Here is a 13,070-nt window from a genome sequence, read left to right on the forward strand (position 1 = left end):
CACCTACAAATTACAAAAAGTATATCACATTGTTGAAGAGATGCATGTTTATTGTTGTTTTAACGTTGGATATGAAAGGCATTTAGACAATATTATCAAACATGATTCCGTTTCATGGTTGCTAAATTAGTGTTGATCAACATTTAACAATTGGCATACTTTTGTTTGTAATTTAGCCGTTGAAATACAGGTGCTAACCAAACATGTTAGATTTACCAGTGAAGAAAAGTAAAGTTCCCTTTAGGTTTTAGGAACCTCTCTTGCCAATGCTAAGAACTGCTTCAATTTTAGAAAAAGAAACTTCTGATTATCTTTGACACGTTTTAAAGGATTAGGAAAAAGATGAAAAGCAGCTTACGGCCATACCTCTCTGGTTCCGCCCGATCGCGTCTGATCTCGGAAGCTAAGCAGAGCAGGGCCTGGTTAGTACCTGGATGGAAGACCGCCTGGGAATCCCAGGTGCCGTAAGCTTTTTCACTTCTCTCTCTGAAAGCCGCCCAGCGCCGTAGCTTGTACACCTACACAATTGTAAAAAGTTGATCACATTGTAGAAGAGATGCAATAGGAAGAAGATGAAAGGTGGCTTACGTCCATACCATCGTCAGGCCATTTGAGGTGGCGGGGACTGCAATGGCCATCCACCGATTGGCTGGGACTCCTGGGCGGGTCTTCTCTAGTCCATCCAATTTTCGCCATAGGATGTCACAGCCTTCTTTGCATACCCTTATTTAACCCACAAAAAGATGCCAACGGCAGGCGTGACATAATTTTTTGACGCATTATAAAGGATTAGGAAAAAGATAAAAAGCAGCTTACGGCCATACCTCTCTGGTTCCGCCCGATCTCGTCTGATCTCGGAAGCTAAGCAGAGCAGGGCCTGGTTAGTACCTGGATGGAAGACCGCCTGGGAATCCCAGGTGCCGTAAGCTTTTTCACTTCTCTCTGAAAGCTGCAGAGCGCCGCAGATTGTACACCTACAAATTACAAAAAGTATATCACATTGTTGAAGAGATGCATGTTTATTGTTGTTTTAACGTTGGATATGAAAGGCATTTAGACAATATTATCAAACATGATTCCGTTTCATGGTTGCTAAATTAGTGTTGATCAACATTTAACAATTGGCATACTTTTGTTTGTAATTTAGCCGTTGAAATACAGGTGCTAACCAAACATGTTAGATTTACCAGTGAAGAAAAGTAAAGTTCCCTTTAGGTTTTAGGAACCTCTCTTGCCAATGCTAAGAACTGCTTCAATTTTAGAAAAAGAAACTTCTGATTATCTTTGACACGTTTTAAAGGATTAGGAAAAAGATGAAAAGCAGCTTACGGCCATACCTCTCTGGTTCCGCCCGATCTCGTCTGATCTCGGAAGCTAAGCAGAGCAGGGCCTGGTTAGTACCTGGATGGAAGACCGCCTGGGAATCCCAGGTGCCGTAAGCTTTTTCACTTCTCTCTCTGAAAGCCGCCCAGCGCCGTAGCTTGTACACCTACACAATTGTAAAAAGTTGATCACATTGTAGAAGAGATGCAATAGGAAGAAGATGAAAGGTGGCTTACGTCCATACCATCGTCAGGCCATTTGAGGTGGCGGGGACTGCAATGGCCATCCACCGATTGGCTGGGACTCCTGGGCGGGTCTTCTCTAGTCCATCCAATTTTCGCCATAGGATGTCACAGCCTTCTTTGCATACCCTTATTTAACCCACAAAAAGATGCCAACGGCAGGCGTGACATAATTTTTTGACGCATTATAAAGGATTAGGAAAAAGATAAAAAGCAGCTTACGGCCATACCTCTCTGGTTCCGCCCGATCTCGTCTGATCTCGGAAGCTAAGCAGAGCAGGGCCTGGTTAGTACCTGAATGGAAGACCGCCTGGGAATCCCAGGTGCCGTAAGCTTTTTCACTTCTCTCTCTGAAAGCCGCCCAGCGCCGTAGCTTGTACACCTACACAATTGTAAAAAGTTGATCACATTGTAGAAGAGATGCAATAGGAAGAAGATGAAAGGTGGCTTACGTCCATACCATCGTCAGGCCATTTGAGGTGGCGGGGACTGCAATGGCCATCCACCGATTGGCTGGGACTCCTGGGCGGGTCTTCTCTAGTCCATCCAATTTTCGCCATAGGATGTCACAGCCTTCTTTGCATACCCTTATTTAACCCACACAAAGATGCCAACGGCAGGCGTGACATAATTTTTTGACGCATTATAAAGGATTAGGAAAAAGATAAAAAGCAGCTTACGGCCATACCTCTCTGGTTCCGCCCGATCTCGTCTGATCTCGGAAGCTAAGCAGAGCAGGGCCTGGTTAGTACCTGGATGGAAGACCGCCTGGGAATCCCAGGTGCCGTAAGCTTTTTCACTTCTCTCTGAAAGCTGCAGAGCGCCGCAGATTGTACACCTACAAATTACAAAAAGTATATCACATTGTTGAAGAGATGCATGTTTATTGTTGTTTTAACGTTGGATATGAAAGGCATTTAGACAATATTATCAAACATGATTCCGTTTCATGGTTGCTAAATTAGTGTTGATCAACATTTAACAATTGGCATACTTTTGTTTGTAATTTAGCCGTTGAAATACAGGTGCTAACCAAACATGTTAGATTTACCAGTGAAGAAAAGTAAAGTTCCCTTTAGGTTTTAGGAACCTCTCTTGCCAATGCTAAGAACTGCTTCAATTTTAGAAAAAGAAACTTCTTATTATCTTTGACACGTTTTAAAGGATTAGGAAAAAGATGAAAAGCAGCTTATGGCCATACCTCTCTGGTTCCGCCCGATCTCGTCTGATCTCGGAAGCTAAGCAGAGCAGGGCCTGGTTAGTACCTGGATGGAAGACCGCCTGGGAATCCCAGGTGCCGTAAGCTTTTTCACTTCTCTCTCTGAAAGCCGCCCAGCGCCGTAGCTTGTACACCTACACAATTGTAAAAAGTTGATCACATTGTAGAAGAGATGCAATAGGAAGAAGATGAAAGGTGGCTTACGTCCATACCATCGTCAGGCCATTTGAGGTGGCGGGGACTGCAATGGCCATCCACCGATTGGCTGGGACTCCTGGGCGGGTCTTCTCTAGTCCATCCAATTTTCGCCATAGGATGTCACAGCCTTCTTTGCATACCCTTATTTAACCCACACAAAGATGCCAACGGCAGGCGTGACATAATTTTTTGACGCATTATAAAGGATTAGGAAAAAGATAAAAAGCAGCTTACGGCCATACCTCTCTGGTTCCGCCCGATCTCGTCTGATCTCGGAAGCTAAGCAGAGCAGGGCCTGGTTAGTACCTGGATGGAAGACCGCCTGGGAATCCCAGGTGCCGTAAGCTTTTTCACTTCTCTCTGAAAGCTGCAGAGCGCCGCAGATTGTACACCTACAAATTACAAAAAGTATATCACATTGTTGAAGAGATGCATGTTTATTGTTGTTTTAACGTTGGATATGAAAGGCATTTAGACAATATTATCAAACATGATTCCGTTTCATGGTTGCTAAATTAGTGTTGATCAACATTTAACAATTGGCATACTTTTGTTTGTAATTTAGCCGTTGAAATACAGGTGCTAACCAAACATGTTAGATTTACCAGTGAAGAAAAGTAAAGTTCCCTTTAGGTTTTAGGAACCTCTCTTGCCAATGCTAAGAACTGCTTCAATTTTAGAAAAAGAAACTTCTGATTATCTTTGACACGTTTTAAAGGATTAGGAAAAAGATGAAAAGCAGCTTACGGCCATACCTCTCTGGTTCCGCCCGATCTCGTCTGATCTCGGAAGCTAAGCAGAGCAGGGCCTGGTTAGTACCTGGATGGAAGACCGCCTGGGAATCCCAGGTGCCGTAAGCTTTTTCACTTCTCTCTCTGAAAGCCGCCCAGCGCCGTAGCTTGTACACCTACACAATTGTAAAAAGTTGATCACATTGTAGAAGAGATGCAATAGGAAGAAGATGAAAGGTGGCTTACGTCCATACCATCGTCAGGCCATTTGAGGTGGCGGGGACTGCAATGGCCATCCACCGATTGGCTGGGACTCCTGGGCGGGTCTTCTCTAGTCCATCCAATTTTCGCCATAGGATGTCACAGCCTTCTTTGCATACCCTTATTTAACCCACAAAAAGATGCCAACGGCAGGCGTGACATAATTTTTTGACGCATTATAAAGGATTAGGAAAAAGATAAAAAGCAGCTTACGGCCATACCTCTCTGGTTCCGCCCGATCTCGTCTGATCTCGGAAGCTAAGCAGAGCAGGGCCTGGTTAGTACCTGGATGGAAGACCGCCTGGGAATCCCAGGTGCCGTAAGCTTTTTCACTTCTCTCTCTGAAAGCCGCCCAGCGCCGTAGCTTGTACACCTACACAATTGTAAAAAGTTGATCACATTGTAGAAGAGATGCAATAGGAAGAAGATGAAAGGTGGCTTACGTCCATACCATCGTCAGGCCATTTGAGGTGGCGGGGACTGCAATGGCCATCCACCGATTGGCTGGGACTCCTGGGCGGGTCTTCTCTAGTCCATCCAATTTTCGCCATAGGATGTCACAGCCTTCTTTGCATACCCTTATTTAACCCACACAAAGATGCCAACGGCAGGCGTGACATAATTTTTTGACGCATTATAAAGGATTAGGAAAAAGATAAAAAGCAGCTTACGGCCATACCTCTCTGGTTCCGCCCGATCTCGTCTGATCTCGGAAGCTAAGCAGAGCAGGGCCTGGTTAGTACCTGGATGGAAGACCGCCTGGGAATCCCAGGTGCCGTAAGCTTTTTCACTTCTCTCTGAAAGCTGCAGAGCGCCGCAGATTGTACACCTACAAATTACAAAAAGTATATCACATTGTTGAAGAGATGCATGTTTATTGTTGTTTTAACGTTGGATATGAAAGGCATTTAGACAATATTATCAAACATGATTCCGTTTCATGGTTGCTAAATTAGTGTTGATCAACATTTAACAATTGGCATACTTTTGTTTGTAATTTAGCCGTTGAAATACAGGTGCTAACCAAACATGTTAGATTTACCAGTGAAGAAAAGTAAAGTTCCCTTTAGGTTTTAGGAACCTCTCTTGCCAATGCTAAGAACTGCTTCAATTTTAGAAAAAGAAACTTCTGATTATCTTTGACACGTTTTAAAGGATTAGGAAAAAGATGAAAAGCAGCTTACGGCCATACCTCTCTGGTTCCGCCCGATCTCGCCTGATCTCGGAAGCTAAGCAGAGCAGGGCCTGGTTAGTACCTGGATGGAAGACCGCCTGGGAATCCCAGGTGCCGTAAGCTTTTTCACTTCTCTCTCTGAAAGCCGCCCAGCGCCGTAGCTTGTACACCTACACAATTGTAAAAAGTTGATCACATTGTAGAAGAGATGCAATAGGAAGAAGATGAAAGGTGGCTTACGTCCATACCATCGTCAGGCCATTTGAGGTGGCGGGGACTGCAATGGCCATCCACCGATTGGCTGGGACTCCTGGGCGGGTCTTCTCTAGTCCATCCAATTTTCGCCATAGGATGTCACAGCCTTCTTTGCATACCCTTATTTAACCCACACAAAGATGCCAACGGCAGGCGTGACATAATTTTTTGACGCATTATAAAGGATTAGGAAAAAGATAAAAAGCAGCTTACGGCCATACCTCTCTGGTTCCGCCCGATCTCGTCTGATCTCGGAAGCTAAGCAGAGCAGGGCCTGGTTAGTACCTGGATGGAAGACCGCCTGGGAATCCCAGGTGCCGTAAGCTTTTTCACTTCTCTCTCTGAAAGCCGCCCAGCGCCGTAGCTTGTACACCTACACAATTGTAAAAAGTTGATCACATTGTAGAAGAGATGCAATAGGAAGAAGATGAAAGGTGGCTTACGTCCATACCATCGTCAGGCCATTTGAGGTGGCGGGGACTGCAATGGCCATCCACCGATTGGCTGGGACTCCTGGGCGGGTCTTCTCTAGTCCATCCAATTTTCGCCATAGGATGTCACAGCCTTCTTTGCATACCCTTATTTAACCCACAAAAAGATGCCAACGGCAGGCGTGACATAATTTTTTGACGCATTATAAAGGATTAGGAAAAAGATAAAAAGCAGCTTACGGCCATACCTCTCTGGTTCCGCCCGATCTCGTCTGATCTCGGAAGCTAAGCAGAGCAGGGCCTGGTTAGTACCTGGATGGAAGACCGCCTGGGAATCCCAGGTGCCGTAAGCTTTTTCACTTCTCTCTGAAAGCTGCAGAGCGCCGCAGATTGTACACCTACAAATTACAAAAAGTATATCACATTGTTGAAGAGATGCATGTTTATTGTTGTTTTAACGTTGGATATGAAAGGCATTTAGACAATATTATCAAACATGATTCCGTTTCATGGTTGCTAAATTAGTGTTGATCAACATTTAACAATTGGCATACTTTTGTTTGTAATTTAGCCGTTGAAATACAGGTGCTAACCAAACATGTTAGATTTACCAGTGAAGAAAAGTAAAGTTCCCTTTAGGTTTTAGGAACCTCTCTTGCCAATGCTAAGAACTGCTTCAATTTTAGAAAAAGAAACTTCTGATTATCTTTGACACGTTTTAAAGGATTAGGAAAAAGATGAAAAGCAGCTTACGGCCATACCTCTCTGGTTCCGCCCGATCTCGTCTGATCTCGGAAGCTAAGCAGAGCAGGGCCTGGTTAGTACCTGGATGGAAGACCGCCTGGGAATCCCAGGTGCCGTAAGCTTTTTCACTTCTCTCTCTGAAAGCCGCCCAGCGCCGTAGCTTGTACACCTACACAATTGTAAAAAGTTGATCACATTGTAGAAGAGATGCAATAGGAAGAAGATGAAAGGTGGCTTACGTCCATACCATCGTCAGGCCATTTGAGGTGGCGGGGACTGCAATGGCCATCCACCGATTGGCTGGGACTCCTGGGCGGGTCTTCTCTAGTCCATCCAATTTTCGCCATAGGATGTCACAGCCTTCTTTGCATACCCTTATTTAACCCACACAAAGATGCCAACGGCAGGCGTGACATAATTTTTTGACGCATTATAAAGGATTAGGAAAAAGATAAAAAGCAGCTTACGGCCATACCTCTCTGGTTCCGCCCGATCTCGTCTGATCTCGGAAGCTAAGCAGAGCAGGGCCTGGTTAGTACCTGGATGGAAGACCGCCTGGGAATCCCAGGTGCCGTAAGCTTTTTCACTTCTCTCTCTGAAAGCCGCCCAGCGCCGTAGCTTGTACACCTACACAATTGTAAAAAGTTGATCACATTGTAGAAGAGATGCAATAGGAAGAAGATGAAAGGTGGCTTACGTCCATACCATCGTCAGGCCATTTGAGGTGGCGGGGACTGCAATGGCCATCCACCGATTGGCTGGGACTCCTGGGCGGGTCTTCTCTAGTCCATCCAATTTTCGCCATAGGATGTCACAGCCTTCTTTGCATACCCTTATTTAACCCACAAAAAGATGCCAACGGCAGGCGTGACATAATTTTTTGACGCATTATAAAGGATTAGGAAAAAGATAAAAAGCAGCTTACGGCCATACCTCTCTGGTTCCGCCCGATCTCGTCTGATCTCGGAAGCTAAGCAGAGCAGGGCCTGGTTAGTACCTGGATGGAAGACCGCCTGGGAATCCCAGGTGCCGTAAGCTTTTTCACTTCTCTCTGAAAGCTGCAGAGCGCCGCAGATTGTACACCTACAAATTACAAAAAGTATATCACATTGTTGAAGAGATGCATGTTTATTGTTGTTTTAACGTTGGATATGAAAGGCATTTAGACAATATTATCAAACATGATTCCGTTTCATGGTTGCTAAATTAGTGTTGATCAACATTTAACAATTGGCATACTTTTGTTTGTAATTTAGCCGTTGAAATACAGGTGCTAACCAAACATGTTAGATTTACCAGTGAAGAAAAGTAAAGTTCCCTTTAGGTTTTAGGAACCTCTCTTGCCAATGCTAAGAACTGCTTCAATTTTAGAAAAAGAAACTTCTGATTATCTTTGACACGTTTTAAAGGATTAGGAAAAAGATGAAAAGCAGCTTACGGCCATACCTCTCTGGTTCCGCCCGATCTCGTCTGATCTCGGAAGCTAAGCAGAGCAGGGCCTGGTTAGTACCTGGATCGAAGACCGCCTGGGAATCCCAGGTGCCGTAAGCTTTTTCACTTCTCTCTGAAAGCTGCAGAGCGCCGCAGATTGTACACCTACAAATTACAAAAAGTATATCACATTGTTGAAGAGATGCATGTTTATTGTTGTTTTAACGTTGGATATGAAAGGCATTTAGACAATATTATCAAACATGATTCCGTTTCATGGTTGCTAAATTAGTGTTGATCAACATTTAACAATTGGCATACTTTTGTTTGTAATTTAGCCGTTGAAATAAAGGTGCTAACCAAACATGTTAGATTTACCAGTGAAGAAAAGTAAAGTTCCCTTTAGGTTTTAGGAACCTCTCTTGCCAATGCTAAGAACTGCTTCAATTTTAGAAAAAGAAACTTCTGATTATCTTTGACACGTTTTAAAGGATTAGGAAAAAGATGAAAAGCAGCTTACGGCCATACCTCTCTGGTTCCGCCCGATCTCGTCTGATCTCGGAAGCTAAGCAGAGCAGGGCCTGGTTAGTACCTGGATGGAAGACCGCCTGGGAATCCCAGGTGCCGTAAGCTTTTTCACTTCTCTCTCTGAAAGCCGCCCAGCGCCGTAGCTTGTACACCTACACAATTGTAAAAAGTTGATCACATTGTAGAAGAGATGCAATAGGAAGAAGATGAAAGGTGGCTTACGTCCATACCATCGTCAGGCCATTTGAGGTGGCGGGGACTGCAATGGCCATCCACCGATTGGCTGGGACTCCTGGGCGGGTCTTCTCTAGTCCATCCAATTTTCGCCATAGGATGTCACAGCCTTCTTTGCATACCCTTATTTAACCCACACAAAGATGCCAACGGCAGGCGTGACATAATTTTTTGACGCATTATAAAGGATTAGGAAAAAGAGAAAAAGCAGCTTACGGCCATACCTCTCTGGTTCCGCCCGATCTCGTCTGATCTCGGAAGCTAAGCAGAGCAGGGCCTGGTTAGTACCTGGATGGAAGACCGCCTGGGAATCCCAGGTGCCGTAAGCTTTTTCACTTCTCTCTGAAAGCTGCAGAGCGCCGCAGATTGTACACCTACAAATTACAAAAAGTATATCACATTGTTGAAGAGATGCATGTTTATTGTTGTTTTAACGTTGGATATGAAAGGCATTTAGACAATATTATCAAACATGATTCCGTTTCATGGTTGCTAAATTAGTGTTGATCAACATTTAACAATTGGCATACTTTTGTTTGTAATTTAGCCGTTGAAATACAGGTGCTAACCAAACATGTTAGATTTACCAGTGAAGAAAAGTAAAGTTCCCTTTAGGTTTTAGGAACCTCTCTTGCCAATGCTAAGAACTGCTTCAATTTTAGAAAAAGAAACTTCTGATTATCTTTGACACGTTTTAAAGGATTAGGAAAAAGATGAAAAGCAGCTTACGGCCATACCTCTCTGGTTCCGCCCGATCTCGTCTGATCTCGGAAGCTAAGCAGAGCAGGGCCTGGTTAGTACCTGGATGGAAGACCGCCTGGGAATCCCAGGTGCCGTAAGCTTTTTCACTTCTCTCTCTGAAAGCCGCCCAGCGCCGTAGCTTGTACACCTACACAATTGTAAAAAGTTGATCACATTGTAGAAGAGATGCAATAGGAAGAAGATGAAAGGTGGCTTACGTCCATACCATCGTCAGGCCATTTGAGGTGGCGGGGACTGCAATGGCCATCCACCGATTGGCTGGGACTCCTGGGCGGGTCTTCTCTAGTCCATCCAATTTTCGCCATAGGATGTCACAGCCTTCTTTGCATACCCTTATTTAACCCACACAAAGATGCCAACGGCAGGCGTGACATAATTTTTTGACGCATTATAAAGGATTAGGAAAAAGATAAAAAGCAGCTTACGGCCATACCTCTCTGGTTCCGCCCGATCTCGTCTGATCTCGGAAGCTAAGCAGAGCAGGGCCTGGTTAGTACCTGGATGGAAGACCGCCTGGGAATCCCAGGTGCCGTAAGCTTTTTCACTTCTCTCTGAAAGCTGCAGAGCGCCGCAGATTGTACACCTACAAATTACAAAAAGTATATCACATTGTTGAAGAGATGCATGTTTATTGTTGTTTTAACGTTGGATATGAAAGGCATTTAGACAATATTATCAAACATGATTCCGTTTCATGGTTGCTAAATTAGTGTTGATCAACATTTAACAATTGGCATACTTTTGTTTGTAATTTAGCCGTTGAAATACAGGTGCTAACCAAACATGTTAGATTTACCAGTGAAGAAAAGTAAAGTTCCCTTTAGGTTTTAGGAACCTCTCTTGCCAATGCTAAGAACTGCTTCAATTTTAGAAAAAGAAACTTCTGATTATCTTTGACACGTTTTAAAGGATTAGGAAAAAGATGAAAAGCAGCTTACGGCCATACCTCTCTGGTTCCGCCCGATCTCGTCTGATCTCGGAAGCTAAGCAGAGCAGGGCCTGGTTAGTACCTGGATGGAAGACCGCCTGGGAATCCCAGGTGCCGTAAGCTTTTTCACTTCTCTCTCTGAAAGCCGCCCAGCGCCGTAGCTTGTACACCTACACAATTGTAAAAAGTTGATCACATTGTAGAAGAGATGCAATAGGAAGAAGATGAAAGGTGGCTTACGTCCATACCATCGTCAGGCCATTTGAGGTGGCGGGGACTGCAATGGCCATCCACCGATTGGCTGGGACTCCTGGGCGGGTCTTCTCTAGTCCATCCAATTTTCGCCATAGGATGTCACAGCCTTCTTTGCATACCCTTATTTAACCCACACAAAGATGCCAACGGCAGGCGTGACATAATTTTTTGACGCATTATAAAGGATTAGGAAAAAGATAAAAAGCAGCTTACGGCCATACCTCTCTGGTTCCGCCCGATCTCGTCTGATCTCGGAAGCTAAGCAGAGCAGGGCCTGGTTAGTACCTGGATGGAAGACCGCCTGGGAATCCCAGGTGCCGTAAGCTTTTTCACTTCTCTCTGAAAGCTGCAGAGCGCCGCAGATTGTACACCTACAAATTACAAAAAGTATATCACATTGTTGAAGAGATGCATGTTTATTGTTGTTTTAACGTTGGATATGAAAGGCATTTAGACAATATTATCAAACATGATTCCGTTTCATGGTTGCTAAATTAGTGTTGATCAACATTTAACAATTGGCATACTTTTGTTTGTAATTTAGCCGTTGAAATACAGGTGCTAACCAAACATGTTAGATTTACCAGTGAAGAAAAGTAAAGTTCCCTTTAGGTTTTTCGGAACCTCTCTTGCCAATGCTAAGAACTGCTTCAATTTTAGAAAAAGAAACTTCTGATTATCTTTGACACGTTTTAAAGGATTAGGAAAAAGATAAAAAGCAGCTTACGGCCATACCTCTCTGGTTCCGCCCGATCTCGTCTGATCTCGGAAGCTAAGCAGAGCAGGGCCTGGTTAGTACCTGGATGGAAGACCGCCTGGGAATCCCAGGTGCCGTAAGCTTTTTCACTTCTCTCTCTGAAAGCCGCCCAGCGCCGTAGCTTGTACACCTACACAATTGTAAAAAGTTGATCACATTGTAGAAGAGATGCAATAGGAAGAAGATGAAAGGTGGCTTACGTCCATACCATCGTCAGGCCATTTGAGGTGGCGGGGACTGCAATGGCCATCCACCGATTGGCTGGGACTCCTGGGCGGGTCTTCTCTAGTCCATCCAATTTTCGCCATAGGATGTCACAGCCTTCTTTGCATACCCTTATTTAACCCACAAAAAGATGCCAACGGCAGGCGTGACATAATTTTTTGACGCATTATAAAGGATTAGGAAAAAGATAAAAAGCAGCTTACGGCCATACCTCTCTGGTTCCGCCCGATCTCGTCTGATCTCGGAAGCTAAGCAGAGCAGGGCCTGGTTAGTACCTGGATGGAAGACCGCCTGGGAATCCCAGGTGCCGTAAGCTTTTTCACTTCTCTCTGAAAGCTGCAGAGCGCCGCAGATTGTACACCTACAAATTACAAAAAGTATATCACATTGTTGAAGAGATGCATGTTTATTGTTGTTTTAACGTTGGATATGAAAGGCATTTAGACAATATTATCAAACATGATTCCGTTTCATGGTTGCTAAATTAGTGTTGATCAACATTTAACAATTGGCATACTTTTGTTTGTAATTTAGCCGTTGAAATACAGGTGCTAACCAAACATGTTAGATTTACCAGTGAAGAAAAGTAAAGTTCCCTTTAGGTTTTAGGAACCTCTCTTGCCAATGCTAAGAACTGCTTCAATTTTAGAAAAAGAAACTTCTGATTATCTTTGACACGTTTTAAAGGATTAGGAAAAAGATGAAAAGCAGCTTACGGCCATACCTCTCTGGTTCCGCCCGATCTCGTCTGATCTCGGAAGCTAAGCAGAGCAGGGCCTGGTTAGTACCTGGATGGAAGACCGCCTGGGAATCCCAGGTGCCGTAAGCTTTTTCACTTCTCTCTCTGAAAGCCGCCCAGCGCCGTAGCTTGTACACCTACACAATTGTAAAAAGTTGATCACATTGTAGAAGAGATGCAATAGGAAGAAGATGAAAGGTGGCTTACGTCCATACCATCGTCAGGCCATTTGAGGTGGCGGGGACTGCAATGGCCATCCACCGATTGGCTGGGACTCCTGGGCGGGTCTTCTCTAGTCCATCCAATTTTCGCCATAGGATGTCACAGCCTTCTTTGCATACCCTTATTTAACCCACACAAAGATGCCAACGGCAGGCGTGACATAATTTTTTGACGCATTATAAAGGATTAGGAAAAAGATAAAAAGCAGCTTACGGCCATACCTCTCTGGTTCCGCCCGATCTCGTCTGATCTCGGAAGCTAAGCAGAGCAGGGCCTGGTTAGTACCTGGATGGAAGACCGCCTGGGAATCCCAGGTGCCGTAAGCTTTTTCACTTCTCTCTGAAAGCTGCAGAGCGCCGCAGATTGTACACCTACAAATTACAAAAAGTATATCACATTGTTGAAGAGATG

General features: G+C 44.4%; 27 non-coding genes across 27 annotated transcripts; all 27 read left to right on the forward strand.

Annotated features, from left to right (window-relative positions):
• The first annotated feature begins 352 nt into the window (after window positions 1-352).
• LOC134123011 (5S ribosomal RNA) lies at window positions 353-471 on the forward strand. The gene has a single exon (XR_009954520.1). It is a non-coding gene; the product is annotated as a 5S ribosomal RNA (ribosomal RNA).
• Window positions 472-810: 339 nt separating this feature from the next.
• LOC134123529 (5S ribosomal RNA) lies at window positions 811-929 on the forward strand. Its single transcript, XR_009955015.1, has one exon. It is a non-coding gene; the product is annotated as a 5S ribosomal RNA (ribosomal RNA).
• A 394-nt stretch (window positions 930-1,323) lies between these two features.
• LOC134123530 (5S ribosomal RNA) lies at window positions 1,324-1,442 on the forward strand. The gene has a single exon (XR_009955016.1). It is a non-coding gene; the product is annotated as a 5S ribosomal RNA (ribosomal RNA).
• Window positions 1,443-1,781: 339 nt separating this feature from the next.
• LOC134123007 (5S ribosomal RNA) lies at window positions 1,782-1,900 on the forward strand. The gene has a single exon (XR_009954516.1). It is a non-coding gene; the product is annotated as a 5S ribosomal RNA (ribosomal RNA).
• A 339-nt stretch (window positions 1,901-2,239) lies between these two features.
• On the forward strand, window positions 2,240-2,358 carry LOC134123532 (5S ribosomal RNA). Its single transcript, XR_009955018.1, has one exon. It is a non-coding gene; the product is annotated as a 5S ribosomal RNA (ribosomal RNA).
• A 394-nt stretch (window positions 2,359-2,752) lies between these two features.
• LOC134123002 (5S ribosomal RNA) lies at window positions 2,753-2,871 on the forward strand. Its single transcript, XR_009954511.1, has one exon. It is a non-coding gene; the product is annotated as a 5S ribosomal RNA (ribosomal RNA).
• A 339-nt stretch (window positions 2,872-3,210) lies between these two features.
• Window positions 3,211-3,329, forward strand: LOC134123533 (5S ribosomal RNA). Its single transcript, XR_009955019.1, has one exon. It is a non-coding gene; the product is annotated as a 5S ribosomal RNA (ribosomal RNA).
• Window positions 3,330-3,723: 394 nt separating this feature from the next.
• Window positions 3,724-3,842, forward strand: LOC134123534 (5S ribosomal RNA). The gene has a single exon (XR_009955020.1). It is a non-coding gene; the product is annotated as a 5S ribosomal RNA (ribosomal RNA).
• A 339-nt stretch (window positions 3,843-4,181) lies between these two features.
• Window positions 4,182-4,300, forward strand: LOC134123535 (5S ribosomal RNA). Its single transcript, XR_009955021.1, has one exon. It is a non-coding gene; the product is annotated as a 5S ribosomal RNA (ribosomal RNA).
• A 339-nt stretch (window positions 4,301-4,639) lies between these two features.
• Window positions 4,640-4,758, forward strand: LOC134123536 (5S ribosomal RNA). The gene has a single exon (XR_009955022.1). It is a non-coding gene; the product is annotated as a 5S ribosomal RNA (ribosomal RNA).
• A 394-nt stretch (window positions 4,759-5,152) lies between these two features.
• LOC134123049 (5S ribosomal RNA) lies at window positions 5,153-5,271 on the forward strand. The gene has a single exon (XR_009954558.1). It is a non-coding gene; the product is annotated as a 5S ribosomal RNA (ribosomal RNA).
• Window positions 5,272-5,610: 339 nt separating this feature from the next.
• On the forward strand, window positions 5,611-5,729 carry LOC134123538 (5S ribosomal RNA). The gene has a single exon (XR_009955024.1). It is a non-coding gene; the product is annotated as a 5S ribosomal RNA (ribosomal RNA).
• A 339-nt stretch (window positions 5,730-6,068) lies between these two features.
• Window positions 6,069-6,187, forward strand: LOC134123539 (5S ribosomal RNA). The gene has a single exon (XR_009955025.1). It is a non-coding gene; the product is annotated as a 5S ribosomal RNA (ribosomal RNA).
• Window positions 6,188-6,581: 394 nt separating this feature from the next.
• LOC134123540 (5S ribosomal RNA) lies at window positions 6,582-6,700 on the forward strand. Its single transcript, XR_009955026.1, has one exon. It is a non-coding gene; the product is annotated as a 5S ribosomal RNA (ribosomal RNA).
• A 339-nt stretch (window positions 6,701-7,039) lies between these two features.
• LOC134123541 (5S ribosomal RNA) lies at window positions 7,040-7,158 on the forward strand. The gene has a single exon (XR_009955027.1). It is a non-coding gene; the product is annotated as a 5S ribosomal RNA (ribosomal RNA).
• A 339-nt stretch (window positions 7,159-7,497) lies between these two features.
• On the forward strand, window positions 7,498-7,616 carry LOC134123542 (5S ribosomal RNA). The gene has a single exon (XR_009955028.1). It is a non-coding gene; the product is annotated as a 5S ribosomal RNA (ribosomal RNA).
• Window positions 7,617-8,010: 394 nt separating this feature from the next.
• LOC134123115 (5S ribosomal RNA) lies at window positions 8,011-8,129 on the forward strand. The gene has a single exon (XR_009954624.1). It is a non-coding gene; the product is annotated as a 5S ribosomal RNA (ribosomal RNA).
• A 394-nt stretch (window positions 8,130-8,523) lies between these two features.
• Window positions 8,524-8,642, forward strand: LOC134123544 (5S ribosomal RNA). The gene has a single exon (XR_009955030.1). It is a non-coding gene; the product is annotated as a 5S ribosomal RNA (ribosomal RNA).
• A 339-nt stretch (window positions 8,643-8,981) lies between these two features.
• Window positions 8,982-9,100, forward strand: LOC134123545 (5S ribosomal RNA). The gene has a single exon (XR_009955031.1). It is a non-coding gene; the product is annotated as a 5S ribosomal RNA (ribosomal RNA).
• A 394-nt stretch (window positions 9,101-9,494) lies between these two features.
• Window positions 9,495-9,613, forward strand: LOC134123546 (5S ribosomal RNA). Its single transcript, XR_009955032.1, has one exon. It is a non-coding gene; the product is annotated as a 5S ribosomal RNA (ribosomal RNA).
• Window positions 9,614-9,952: 339 nt separating this feature from the next.
• LOC134123547 (5S ribosomal RNA) lies at window positions 9,953-10,071 on the forward strand. Its single transcript, XR_009955033.1, has one exon. It is a non-coding gene; the product is annotated as a 5S ribosomal RNA (ribosomal RNA).
• A 394-nt stretch (window positions 10,072-10,465) lies between these two features.
• LOC134123548 (5S ribosomal RNA) lies at window positions 10,466-10,584 on the forward strand. The gene has a single exon (XR_009955034.1). It is a non-coding gene; the product is annotated as a 5S ribosomal RNA (ribosomal RNA).
• Window positions 10,585-10,923: 339 nt separating this feature from the next.
• LOC134123549 (5S ribosomal RNA) lies at window positions 10,924-11,042 on the forward strand. Its single transcript, XR_009955035.1, has one exon. It is a non-coding gene; the product is annotated as a 5S ribosomal RNA (ribosomal RNA).
• Window positions 11,043-11,437: 395 nt separating this feature from the next.
• Window positions 11,438-11,556, forward strand: LOC134123550 (5S ribosomal RNA). Its single transcript, XR_009955036.1, has one exon. It is a non-coding gene; the product is annotated as a 5S ribosomal RNA (ribosomal RNA).
• A 339-nt stretch (window positions 11,557-11,895) lies between these two features.
• LOC134123551 (5S ribosomal RNA) lies at window positions 11,896-12,014 on the forward strand. The gene has a single exon (XR_009955037.1). It is a non-coding gene; the product is annotated as a 5S ribosomal RNA (ribosomal RNA).
• Window positions 12,015-12,408: 394 nt separating this feature from the next.
• LOC134123552 (5S ribosomal RNA) lies at window positions 12,409-12,527 on the forward strand. The gene has a single exon (XR_009955038.1). It is a non-coding gene; the product is annotated as a 5S ribosomal RNA (ribosomal RNA).
• Window positions 12,528-12,866: 339 nt separating this feature from the next.
• LOC134123553 (5S ribosomal RNA) lies at window positions 12,867-12,985 on the forward strand. The gene has a single exon (XR_009955039.1). It is a non-coding gene; the product is annotated as a 5S ribosomal RNA (ribosomal RNA).
• Window positions 12,986-13,070: the final 85 nt, after the last annotated feature.

This window comes from Pungitius pungitius, unplaced genomic scaffold, assembly GCF_949316345.1.
Source record: "Pungitius pungitius unplaced genomic scaffold, fPunPun2.1 scaffold_31, whole genome shotgun sequence".
Lineage (NCBI taxonomy): Eukaryota > Metazoa > Chordata > Actinopteri > Perciformes > Gasterosteidae > Pungitius > Pungitius pungitius.